The 12500-nt window shown below is 49.6% G+C and overlaps 1 protein-coding gene across 3 annotated transcripts in view; it reads left to right on the top strand.

Annotated features, from left to right (window-relative positions):
* The window catches only part of egh (beta-1,4-mannosyltransferase egh), a 176805-nt gene that overhangs the window by 42430 nt on the left and 121875 nt on the right, over positions 1-12500 (top strand). The window contains exon 2 of one of the 3 annotated variants that reach the window (XM_086554007.1): positions 12096-12141. The exons of 1 other annotated variant lie outside the window; for it this stretch is intronic. The gene's annotated coding sequence lies outside the window, so the exon portion shown is untranslated. Of the gene's footprint in view, positions 1-2696; positions 2797-12095; positions 12142-12500 lie in introns of all 3 variants that reach the window. One more of the 3 variants, XM_086554009.1, reaches the window with a different exon arrangement.

Below are 12500 nucleotides of genomic sequence, written 5' to 3'. Positions count from 1 at the left end.
TTTCCCTTCCTCCCTCTTCCTTTCTCTCTCCCACCTCCTCCCTTACCCCACCATATGTCCTCCCTCCTCCGTCCTTCCATTTTCTCCTCTTCCTTTCCTTTTCTCCTTCCTTCTTTCTCCCTACTTCCTCTTTATTTTGTTTTCTGTTTTCTCTCTTTTCCCTCTCCCATCCTCATTTTTAATCAAGTAGAAGTTGAATAAAAAAAATGTGTTTTTGTTATGCTTTGTGCACCACGAAGTAAAAGTATTTTTTTTTTCGTTGCTCAAATTGAAATGAAAAAAGAACTACTACACTTTTAGGGCCTCTCTTGATTTTCCAGTCCCCTCTTCGTCTTTTTTTCTTATCTTAATTCATCTCATTTCATGTCGTTTTGTTTGATATCGCTTCATTTCACATCTAGCTTAATTATTCGTTAAAAACTTTTACGACTTTTTTCTAATAGTTAATTTTCCTTTCTCATTTCCTTGGTCGCCACATCAACCTTCGCATTATCTAAGTATTTTTTGTGATTTCTTTTAGGAGGAAATGAGACGTTGAGGAGAATATTGAGCGACCCATCCCTCCTCCTCCCCTCCTTCCTTTCCTTCCCACTCCTATTCCCCTCCCCCTTCCCTCCCCTGCCATAATCTTTCCCTCCTCCCTCTTTCCTCCGTCCTCCTCCCTTTACCTTATCCCTTTTCCCTTTTCCCTTTTCCCTCTCCCTTCCTCCTCCTCCTTTCCCCTCCCTTTCTTTTCTCCTGCCCCCTCCCCTCCCCTCCCCCTTCATCTCCCCTGCAAGTCCAAATGTCACTTCTTAATTCGTTTGGGCGGAGGGAAAGCGTGGGGGTGCGGGATGTTGTGCGGGCGGGATTCGAGAATGCAGATGGGTTGGAGGAGAGGGAGGTAGGTAGGGATGGGGATGGGTAAGAGGGTTGGGGGGGGGAGGGGGGGGGCGCAATAGGAGCGGAGACTAGAGTAGAGAGAGGAGTGAAGAGAAGGGAGGGGAGAGAGAGGAGTGAAGAGAAGGGAGGGGAGGGAGAAGAGAGGGAACAGGAGGGTAAGGGATAAGGATGGATTGGCATGGATGACGGAGAGGGAGAAGGAGAAGGGGAATGGGAAGAGGAAGTCAAACAGAAAGTGAAGGGAAGAGAAAGACAAAGAGACGAAAAAGGAATTAATTAGAGTGTAACATTGTGTCCTTGGGACGCTGGGGGGAAAACATTGACCAAGGAGAGAATAAGCAAAACCGGAGTATACCAGATCACACCAGCCCGAGCAACGAGAGGGCAAACAAAATCAAGCAAAAATAAAACAATTTGTAAAATGCGTGCCAAGCTAAGCAATGCCCGTCCAAGACAGGAAACCCAGTCAGGAAACCCAGTCAGGAAACCCAGTCAGGAAACCCAGTCAGGATACCCCATGTCGTGGACAGACAGAGCACAAGATGATGTTCGATTCATGGGCCGTGAGTCAGACGTGGCTGAGCACAACAACATAACATGCACCGTGGAAAAGCGTCTGTGCTTATGGGCGTGAAGGCGAATCGCAGTCTGATGGGCGTGGGCGTGAGTGTGTATGTGGGAGTGGGAGTGGGAGTGGGAGTGGGAGTGGGTGGAACTAGTCTACGTGACTTAAAGAATTGTTGTGAGGCAAGATACTGTAAAGCTTAGCAATGATACTGGATGCAACAGCAATGGGAATAACAGACGTACGGAAATAATCCTCTGATGATAGCTGCACCTTGATGTGACATTGCCCCGGATGCTGTTATTGATATTACTGCTGCTACTACTACAAATAACGAGATGATAGTAACAAAAGAAACACCAGATGCAATAGCATACGCCATAGTCATAACCATAATATGGGAACCAATAATGGGAGGAACGTATATAGATTATTCCGTCGTAAACGTCTGAAATAGTGTGCGGGTGTCGTGAATTAATGCATGGAAGTGGAGACAGGAATGGATGCGGGAAGGAGTGAGCGACTGTGAATGGATAGATTGATTGATGTGAGGAAGACTGGATGAATGGATGGGTGGCTTGATAAATGAATGCTAGTTGTGTATGCGTGAGAGAGAGAAAGAGAGAGAGAAAGAGGGAGAGAAAGAGAGAGAGAAAGAGGGAGAGAAAGAGAGAGAGAAAGAGAGAGAAAGAGAGAGAGAGAGAGAGAGAGAGAGAAAGAGAGAGAGAGAAAAGAGAGAAAGAGAGGAGAAAAAAGAGAGAGAGAGAGAGAGAGAGAGAGAGAGAGAGAGAGAGAGAGAGAGAGAGAGAGAGAGAGAGAGAGAGAGAGAGAGAGAGAGAAAGAGAGAGAGAGGGGGGGGAGTGGGGGAAAGAGGGAGGGAGAGAGAGGTAGAGAGAGAGAGAGAGAGAAATGGCTAGGCCGACAGAGAACTTAAAGCCGAGATAACAACATGGTGATGTGATGATGTCTAGGAGGGAGGTGACATCACGAAGGTTAGATGGCACAAGAGAAAATAGACGATATCACGAAGGTTAAAGTGGCGTCACGGATTTGGAGATGACATCATCAAACTACAATGACGTCATGAAGGCTGATATGACGTCACGAGCGCGGGACTACGTCACAAGTAGCGCGATCGAGATAATGCACATTCCCATTTTTCCTCTTTTCTAAATTTCCCAATGTTTGCTTTATTTTCTATTTGATTATTTCATTTCGCTAACAAATGTCCTTTTTTTCTGTTTTCCAGGTGAGTCCCAAGGAGATGGGAGAACGCTGAGGAATGACATAGAATGTGAAAGGGAAAGAAAAGGACAATACATTACCCCCGGAAGTTGTTCGTGCTTACGGTAAGACATCGGGAGAAGGGAATCGAGGAACGAGATGAGGTAGACGAGAAAGACGAGCGGGATAAAGATTGATAAAACGAAGTACAAGATAAATGTGATGATAAGAGAATGAACAGCGGCAGCGGGGTGGTAGACTGAGGTAAAGGGAATCGTGGTATTTAAGTGAGGGTTCGAAGCTTTTAAGATTTTAATCGCGACAGATTCAGGAAACCAGACGATGGAAAAGGAATCATAGGAAGAGTAGATTTATTGCTATATAAGATGAAAGCATAAGAGTGGACGATGCGGAGGCAAGGTTCTGGATAAGGGTGAGGACGACAGTACGAGCGAGGGAACGAGTTAACATTTTCAAACGGGAGGAACAGCTGCTCGAAGAAACAGGGTTTGACCTTAAGAAAAATGTCGGGGAAGATCCACTATTGAGTAGCTTCACCGGAATCCTCATGGCGGGGGGGGGGGGGGGGTCTCTCTCTCTCTCTCTCTCTCTCTCTCTCTCTCTCTCTCTCTCTCTCTCTCTGATCCCCCTCCCGCTTCCCCTCTCTCCCTCCTTCTTCCCCCACCCCCACTCACTCACTCACTTACCTTCACGAGTGTTATTCAAGACTTGGGTGCAGAGGCTGGATCAAGGCGCCTTGTAAGCGTGACTGCTGTCGACGAATTTGTATGTGTTATGGCTGGAGTTAGGAGGCTTAAATAACACACTCGATACACGTGTGCGATAAGTCGGATGGGGAGGAGGAGAAGGAAAGGTAATGGGTAGGGGTAGGGGGTACGGTGTAAGAAGGGGAAGGAGGAGAAGGGTGAGTAAAGAGAAGTAGGGTGAGGAGAAGAGAGGGGCGGAGGAGGGTGGGGGGTAAGGGGAAGAGGAAGGAAGAGGGACGGGATGAGGTGAAGGAGAGGAGAAGAGTGATGAGGTAAGGTTAATGGGAGGATGACATTGGGGAAGGAGGGATGAATCAGGGGAGAGGGGAGAAAGGGGGAAGGGAGAGCAGGGGGGGGGGTGATGGTTGGTCAAAGGGAATGATGGATAATCTGTGGTATTCATCACGCCCATCCCCCGGTCAGTTACCGTGTTCTCGCCTCTGAAAGCGCGCTTAGTCACTGACCTATCTTGCGTAGGGGGAGAGGCAGTTCATCTTGGGTAGAGAGAAGAGGGAGAGACAAGGGGAAAAGAAAACAAGGCACAAGAATGTCAAGAGTGATAAAGACATTTTTGGAGTGCCCCTCCGCCTTAAGAGTGCTATATGGTGCTTTTTGGAGGTTGCATAGGTCACACACGCACGCGCACGCACGTACACAGTCTCTCTCTCTCTCTCTCTCTCTCTCTCTCTCTCTCTCTCTCTCTCTCTCTCTCTCTCTCTCTCTCTCTCTCTCTCTCTCTCTCTCTCTCTCTCTCTCTCTCTCTCTCTCTCTCTCTCTCTCTCTCTCTCTCGTTCTCTCTCCCTCGCTCATTCGCACACTTACCAAGTAGTTGTTAAGTAGGCCAATGGATCGCAAAAAGACAAGCATTAGAAGAAGATAACGTCTTGGGAATTCGATTTTGAAACGGTGTAGAGATGGGGTTGACGACACGAGAAGAGAGAGAGAGAGGGGGGGGGGGGAAGAGGGGGGTCAGCAAGATAAGCAGATATTAAGGTCAGTACCAGAGGCTAGACCCCGACTATTAAGGTCAGTATCAGAGGCGAGATTCGGAAGAAGAGGAGTCGGCGGCGCCGGCGATGAAAATAGTTGCAGAGGGCAGGCGCGGCGGCAGCGGCGGCGGTGACGGCGGCGGCAGCAGCAGCAACCCCCCCCTCCCCTCCACCCCGGTCCTCCTGGCAGCTTTGACGGTGATTAAGCACATATCGTGCGTATGGAGCGGATCGCGTGCACGGCAGATGCGAGTATGGGAAGGCCGGCCGCCGTTTGTATGGACATGAATTAGTTAGACAAGCACTCCCCCCGCATACTTATAGGGACTGACCTGCTCTACGTGCATGTTCTGAGGCAAACGGGTCAGCGGAGCAGCCTTGTTTTATTTAACAGCCGTTTTGGGTGTATTACTATGATTAGGAGTCATTTGATATTTGTGTCTCGGGGCCTGTGGTAATGTATCTGTTTTGGACGGACGGACAGTAATAAGCCGAAAACAAATAGATAAAGTTGTGTTCAAGCTGAAGGTACATAACAAATACGGGAGGAATGAGAGGGAAATGTAAAAGAAATGAGACCGAGACCGAGACCGTGAGACAGAAACAGTGAAACAGAGAGGGAGAGAAGGGGTGGGGGTAGGCGAGGAGGAGCAGACTAGCAGAGTAAAGAGAATCTGAGTAGATAATCAATGGTCACGTAATGCCATGATCTTTACTTGCCGTCATGAGGCAAATTAACCTCGCCGATAGTGAATTTGTCACGAGGGGAAGAAAGAGAAAGGAATGATGGGAAAATAAGGAGGGAGGGGGGGGGGGGAATAGGAGTTAAGAGGAAGGAAAGGATAAAAAGAAGTGAAGAGTGATAGGAAACTTAACGGCATCAACGACACACAAAGAAGGAACGATTTTGGGAGGAAGAGAAATGCGTAGCGAAGAAGAAAAATGTCACATAGGAAGGCAAAGAGCGGAGAGGTAAGCAGTGCAGGGAACGAAGCCAAAAATCAGACAAAAACAAAAACAAAACAAAGACAACGACAAAAACAAAACAAAACATGTAAGCAATGATGTAATCAAAATAAATCAGTAAGAAAAAAGAGGGAAAAAAGGAAAGATAGGACAAGAGGCAACACGAAAACCAGTAGCAACAGCAACGACAAGAACAACAAATCGAAGAGAGAGAAATGGAGAATAGGGAAACCCTCCACCAGATCGAGCAGTGTTGCCACATGCGGTCGCAGCTAATTATGCATGACGCCGAGTGACCTGGCGCGAGGAGGGGTAGAGGGGGGGGGGGTGAGAGGGGAGAGAGGAAAAGGGGGTGCAGGAGTTAGACGGAGGGAAAGAAAGATGGAGAGGGGAAAAGAGAAGGATGAGAGAGTATATTACAGAGAATGGGAAAGAGAAAGAAGATGAGGAATGAGAATGAAGGAAAATGAGAATGAGGGAGAGAATGAAAATGAGAATGAGAGAGAGAATGGAAATGAGAATGAGAGAGAGAAAGAAAAGGAGAATTAGAGGGGGAAGGAAAATGAGAATGAGAGAGAGAAGGAAAATGAGAATGAGGGAGAGAAGGAAAATGAGAATGAGAGAGAGAAGGAAAATGAGAGAGAGAATGAAAATGAGAATTAGAGGGGGAAGGAATATGAGAATGAGAGAGAAGGAAAATGATTATAAGTGAAGGAAAATGAGAATGAGAGAGAGAAGGAAAATGAGAATGAGGGAGAGAATGAAAATGAGAATGAGAGAGAGAATGAAAATGAGAAATAGAGGGGGTAGGAATATGAGAATGAGAGAGAAAGGGAATATAAGAGTTGAGAGTGAGAGAGACCGAGATAAAGAGAAGGGATGCCAAGAAAGAGAGAGAGAGAGAGTGAGTGAGTGAGTGAGTGAGTGAGTGAGTGAGTGAGTGAGAAAGAGAAAGAGAAAGAAAGAAAGAAAGTGAAATAGTCAAGATAGAAAGAGATGGCGGAACGCGTTTGGGCCGGGTGGCTCCGTATAATCGGTTTCCCCATAATGTGGTCGGGGAAATGATTCCCTCCTCTCGGGGACTTTTTTTCTTCCTCGATTCCCTTTTCTTTTCTTTTCTTTTCTTTTCTTTGTCTTCTTTTTTATTTGATATTTTCTTATTCGTCTTCATTTTCGCGTTGTTCATGGTCTCTTGTTTTAGGTCTCTTCTCTTCTTGGGGTTTTCCCTTCCGCCTCACCCCCTCATCTTTCCCCCTCTTCTTCCTATCTAATTCTTGTGTTCCTCCTCGTTTCCCCTTTTTTCCCTCTAATTCTTCCATTCCTTGTTCCTCTCTTTTTCTCTTTTTTCCTTTCGTATTCTCCCCCTTCTTGCCTCCCCCCATCTCTCCTATTATCGCGGACATGGAAAGAGATGGAAAGAAAAAAAAAACGAATGAGAAAAGGGAAGGAGAGAATGGAAAGAATATGAACATGGAGAGGTAGCAAAAATATGAGAGTAACATTTATTGAGAGTGAAAAAAAAGCGAAAAGGAGAAAGAAAGAATATGGTGAAGAAGTAAGAGTAATAATAGAAGTAGTGGAATAACGTAGAGTGAGAGAGAGAGTGAGAGAGAGAGTGAGAGAATGAGTGAGAGAATGAGTGAGAGAATGAGTGAGAGAATGAGTGAGAGAATGAGTGAGAGAATGAGTGAGAGAATGAGTGAGAGAATGAGTGAGAGAATGAGTGAGAGAGAGAGAGAGAGAGAGAGAGAGAGAGAGAGAGAGAGAGAGAGAGAGAGAGAGAGAGTGAGAGGAGTGAGAGAGTGAGAGAGTGAGAGAGTGAGAGAGAGAGAGAGAGAGTGAGAGAGTGAGAGTGAGAGTGAGAGTGAGAGTGAGAGTGAGAGTGAGAGTGAGAGTGAGAGAGAGAGTGAGAGAGAGAGAGAGAGAGAGAGAGAGAGAGAGAGAGAGAGAGAGAGAGAGAGAGAGAGAGAGAGAGAGAGAGAGAGAGAGTGAGAGTGAGAGTGAGAGTGAGAGTGAGACAGTGAGTGAGACCAAGAGACTCCGATGTAACCGTCAAGGGAGTTTGAGGAAGCAGAGGGACGGGTGGTGTGGAGTGGATGGGAGGAGAGGGGGGGTGAGAGTGAGGGGGGGAAGGGAGGAGGGTGTAGTGGCGTGATGTTAGGCGTGAGGGTGAGGGTGTGGGTGTGGCGCGGCGGGTGCGTGTTCGTGTGCGCGTGCGTACCTGTGGGCGTATATAGGTTAGGGGGGCTGGGGAGGACGTATGCTGTTGGTGGAAGCAGAGGGTAAAAAGTTGGGGAGTTGACGATAGACACACACATACAGACACAGACACAGACACAGACACACATAGAAAGAGAATAGGAGAGGGCGTAAGGATGCAAGCAAACAGAAGGGAAGGAAAGGGTAGAACAGTTTGGCATTGGGAGGAGATAGAGAGAAGGCTCCCGGTTTCTTGGAATGTATGTGAATGTAATCGTAACATAGCTCGAGTGTAAACTGTATTAGAGTCTGACTAATCCTCATACTGTGCCCCCGTGCCACGTCTCCCGGGGGCTTCAATCTTCCAAGAAAAGACATTGGCGAATGTCTAACGAGGCTTAATATCGAAGCACCAGGAGCCAGGTCCGACGACAGCCCAGAGCCGGTGGTCGAAAGAGAGTCCGTCTCTTTCCCTTCCAGGCCCACCGCTTCTTCTAGAGCTTGCCGTTGCCTTAGAGCTGTGACAACCATACGGGATGACGCACACGCTTGCGCATATACGCACGCATACACATACACGCATACACACATGCACGCATACTCACATACCCATGCACATATACCCATGCACACATACACACATACACATATACACATACACACACACATACACATACACATACACATACACACACACATGCATATGCACATATATACACATGCACATATGCACACACACACACATACACACAAACACACACACACATACACACAAACACACGCACACGTACACTCACATTCACACACACACATACACTCACATACACTCACATACACACACACACACACACACACACACACACACACACACACACACACACACACACACACACACACACACACACACACACACACACACACACACACGTACACGCACGCACACACAAACCAACACTCTCAGAACGAGACAGGAGAGTAAAGAGACAGAGTGAAATAGACAGACAGAAGGAGCATTGTGGAGCCACGTGCGTTGGTGTTATTGGTCAATACAGAGGGGGCTGAGGGGGGGCGGGGTCATGTAGCGTGTTGGGCTGCCGTTGAACGTGGGGTTCCTGCAGTGGCGGCCTGTAACCTGGTATTAAGTTTGGTTCTCTTGACTTCTTCAACGCTCCACCCCCCTTTCCCCCACATTCAGACTAGGCTTGTCTGGTTGTCTATCTACCTGTCTGTCAGTTGCTTGTTTGGTTGTTTTCGTTTTCCCACCGTGGGGGTCTTCATTTTTAACCGTTGCTTTTTTTTAATTCCTCGTTCTTTTCCTCCTCCGCTCTCCCCTATTCTCCTCCTCCATACTCCTTATTCCATCCTCCCCTTTCCATACCCTCCCCCCCACCCCGCCTTCCCTAGCCTTCTCCCCATTCTCTGTCTCTTCCTTTTCATCTCCTATTCCATTCTCCCGGTCGCCGTTCTTAATGTCGTCCTCATCCTCCTCTTTTTCCTTCTCCTCCTCCTCCTCCTCCTCCTCCTCCTCCTCCTCCTCCTCCTCCTCCTCCTCCTCCTCCTCCTCCTCCTCCTCCTCCTACTCCTACTTCTACTCCTCCCCACCCAAACCTCTTCCTCCCTCCTCCTCCTACTCCTCCCCTCACCCAATCCTCTTCCTCTCCCATCCTCCCCTCACCCAATCCTCTTCCCCCTCCTCCTCCTCCCCCTCCCCCTCCCCCTCCTCCTCCTCCTCCTCCTCCTCCTCCTCCTCCTCCTCCTCTTCCTTTCTCCCTCTCCTCCGCCCCCTCTCCTCCTGCTCACCCTCTCCTCCTCCTCTTCCCGCTCTCCTTCTCCCCCTTCCCCCTCTCCCTCTGCTCTCCCTCTCCCTCTCCCTCTCCTTCTCCCTCTCCCTCTCCCTCTCCCTCTCCCTTATCCCTCTCCTCTCCTCCTCTCCTCCTCCACCTCCTACCCCCTCCTACCCCCTCCTGATCCCTCCCCTCCCCATCCGCCTCCACCCCCTCTTACCCATCCCCCTCCTCCCCCTCCCCATCCCCACCTCCATCTCTTCCCCATCCTCCTCCTTCCCCTCCCCTTCCCCTTTTCTTGCTTCCTTCTCCTCTCCCCCTTCTGCGTCATTTTAAGGGGGTGCCAGACAGTCTTATTGGCACGGAGCGGATTCAAGGGGAAGGGGGAGGGGGGAGGGGAGCGAGGTAAGGGGTTGGGGATAGGGTAGGGGGCTTCTCTGCATTATTTTGGATGACTTATGTTTATTTGTTTTCATTTTCTACATGTTTCTTTAAATCTGTGTTTGATAATAGATATTGATTTTTTTTCTTTATATAATTTTTAAATTATTATAAGTCAGCGCGAGAGAGAGTGAAAGAAAAAGGAAAAAGAAGAACGGAAGAAGAGATAAACGTTAAGGAGAAAACAACACAGATACATGACACCATTGCAGTGTGAGAAGCCGCATCATTCCAGGAGGTTCTTTTGTCACATCAAAGTCAACCCCTCCATCCCACCCCTCCACCACACTCATCCCCCCCTCTCCTTCCGCTCCCCCGTCCGCCTCCTCCACCTCCTCTTCCTCCACCACCTTTTCCTCCTCCTCCTCCTCCTCCTCCTCCTCCTCCTCCTCCTCCTCCTCCTCCTCCTCCTCCTCCTCCTCCTCCTCTCTCCCCTACCCCCTACCATCTTCGTCTCTTCATTTCTTCTCTTCCCCGCCCCCCCTTTGCCATCTTCTCTTCATCTCTCCTCCCCACCCCTCTAACCTCCTTCCAGCCTACCCTGCTGTCTACGACCTCCTCAACACCACTACTTGCTTGACCTAGTTTCCTCTCTGGAAGACAGTAACCTCGAGTGGCTTCTCTTCCCCCCCCCCATCCTCACCTCTTTCCTTTCTTCATCTCCCCTCATCAGTACCCTCTTCATCTCCCCTCCTCTCATACCCTTCTTTTCTTTCTCTTCCTACCTCATACTTTCCGTCCTGTTGTCTTTTTCTCCCCTCACCTCCTTCCATCCCTCCTTTTCTCTTTACCTCACCCTTCACTTCTGTTCTCTCCTCTCCCTTACCCTTTCTTCCCTCCTGTCCTCTCCTCTCCGCTCCTTTCCTCTCCTCTTCACTCCTCTTCACTCCTTTCCTCTCCTCTCCTCTCCTCTTCTCTCTTTTCTCTTTTTTTCTCTCTCTTCTCTCTTCCCCTCCTCCTCCCCTTCCTCCCCTACGCCTTCCCTTCACTCCACCCCTCCTCCTCCTCCTTCTCCCCCTTCTCCTCCTCTTTCTCCCCCTCCCTCTCCTCCTCCTCCTCCTCCTCCTCCTCCCCCTCTCCTCCTCCTCCTCCTCCCTTCTCTTCCTCCTCCTCCTCCTCCTCCCCCTCTCCTCCTCCCCTCCCCCTCTCCCCCTTCCTCTCCCCCTCCCCCCTCCTCCTCCCTCCTCCTCCTCCCTCCCCCTTCCTTTCCTCACCCTCTCCCACCCCTTCCCCTCCTCTTCCCTTTCCTCCCCTCCCCTTCTCCTCCCTTTCCTCCCCTCCCCTTCCCCTCCTCTTCCCTTTCCTCCCCTCCCCTTCTCCTCCCTTTCCTCCCCTCCCCTTCTCCTCCCTTTGTTCTCCTTCCCCCCCCCTCCTCCCTTTCCTCCCCTTCCTCCTCCCCTTCTCCTCCTCCCTTCCCCCTCCCCCTCTCCTCCTTCTTCCCCTTCCTCCTCCCCTCCCTCCCTCCTCCCCTTCCCCCTCCCTCCCTCCCCCCCTCCCCCCTCCCCCCCCCCTCTCCTCCCCTTCTCCTCTCCCCTCTCCCCTCTCCCCTCTCCCCTCTCCCCTCTCCCCTCTCCCCTCTCCCCTCTCCCCCAGTCTCCACCCATTACTCGTAAGTCTTTAGGCCTAGCGTCATGGAGGAGAGCCAACGGGTAGGCAATAAACCAGGCCCATATACATAGTCCCTGTGGCGAGTGGTGATGCAAGGGAGTAGGAATAAGAGAAATAAACGTAGGGAGGGAGATAAAGATGAAGAAAGGAGGGAGGGAGAAGGGAAGGGGGAGATAAAGAATGGAGAAGGAAAAGACAAATAATTGAGGAAGCGGGGTGAAGTGGGGCGTTATTTAGGAAATACAGACAAACGCACGCTCATACATGCACACTCTCTCTCTCTCACACACACACACACACACACACACACACACACACACACACACACACACACACACACACACACACACACACACACACACACACACACACACACACACACACACACACACACACACACACACACACACACACACACACACACACACACACACACACACACACACACAGACGGCGAGCGCTATGTAATCTATCTGGGCATTGGCGCCTATTTGTCAGAGTATCATTGTTATTTGTTTGCTGGCTACGCCGTGCTTGTAAGTAGGAAGAGGATTAGCTTGGTTGATGTTATTTGTTTGTATAATCTTCGTTTGCTTGCAGTGAAGGGCGTAATAAAAAAGAGTGTTTGGGGCATTGGTGATACTAAGTTTCTTTTTTTCTTTCTTTTTAGAAATTCGTGTTTTTTAAATCTACTGAGTTCGTAGTCATCATCAAAGGTAATTACCCACGGCATTTGAAATCGAGTTCGTCCCTCCCTAAAAGTTCTCGAAATGATGGTAATTATAGGAGATCGTAAAGTTATTGATGGGGAGCGGGAGTGGGAGCGGGAACGGGAACGGGAGTGGGAGTGGGAGTGGGAATGGGAGTGGGAGCGGGAGTGGCAGTGGCAGTGGCAGTGGCAGTGGCATTGGGGAGATGTAGAGGGGCAGGGAAAGGGAGAGAGGGGCGGAAGCAGGAATGGGGAAGGAAGGGGGAGAGGGAAGGGGACGGGATTGGAGTGGGAGAGAAGGGGATGGGGATGGGGATGGAGTGGGAGAGGAGAAGGGGAGGAGGATTACGTGTGCGTTTGATTCGT

This window comes from Penaeus japonicus, unplaced genomic scaffold (genome assembly GCF_977035675.1).
Source record: "Penaeus japonicus unplaced genomic scaffold, GWHDUDI00000001_assembly GWHDUDI00000029, whole genome shotgun sequence".
Classification (NCBI taxonomy): domain Eukaryota; kingdom Metazoa; phylum Arthropoda; class Malacostraca; order Decapoda; family Penaeidae; genus Penaeus; species Penaeus japonicus.
This window is presented reverse-complemented; position numbering and strand designations above follow the sequence as displayed.